This window comes from Tupaia chinensis, unplaced genomic scaffold (assembly GCF_000334495.1).
Source record: "Tupaia chinensis unplaced genomic scaffold, TupChi_1.0 Scaffold145093_1, whole genome shotgun sequence".
NCBI lineage: Eukaryota > Metazoa > Chordata > Mammalia > Scandentia > Tupaiidae > Tupaia > Tupaia belangeri.
In genome coordinates, this window is record NW_006204954.1 from 2,278,154 (window position 1) to 2,278,927 (window position 774).

Genomic DNA, 774 nt, shown 5'->3' on the forward strand with positions numbered 1-774 from the left:
GCGCGGCGGGACCGCGCGGCGCTGCCGCAGCTCCTGCCCGGCACCGGGCAGAGTCCGGCCGCGGTCGCTGCACCCGCCGGGGTGTGGAGGAAGGATACGGGAGTCCAAACTGTCTCCTTGCCAAAGACAAACCCTACGCCGCGTCTTGCCCAACCTGTAGGTGCCCCAGAGTGCCCAGACTTGAGCCCCTTTCCTTTGCCACTGTTCCCCTTCGCGATGCCCAGCGCGCTGGCTGTGCGCACCCTGGGCGCGAGCCGAGAACACCGGCTCATCGCCGGCCACCCTCTCTCCTGAACAGTTCATGGCTCTGGCATCACTGAGCGCACAGCCCGGGCTGGGCTCCCCAGCGGAGAGGGAGGAGGTCCCGCAGTTCTGGGGCTATCCAGTAATGAGGCTAGCCCCGAGAGAGGCAGACATTCCGACCTGGGAAAACTTATTTCACTCGCGGTCCCGGAGGGCTGCAGCTGCCAAGGACTGAGATGGCGCGTCCGCTTTGTCTCTGCACTCCCCATAGCCCCCCTCCCGCGTTTCCTCTCCCGATTAACTCCCCCGACACGCTCTCCTCCCGCTCCTCTCTTGCCCCCTCCCCCTTCGTCCTCCTCCTCCGCCCGCCTCCCTGAAGCTCTTCCCCCTCTGCGGTGTCAGTCTCTTTGCAAACGTGCCCCCTCTCCTCTCCTCCCCTCCCGTCCCCTCCCCTCCCCGCTGCGCCGCTTATAGCCGGGCGCACGGCTGCCGGCCGCCGCCTGCCGGGCAGGCAGAGCCCAGGCGGGCAGC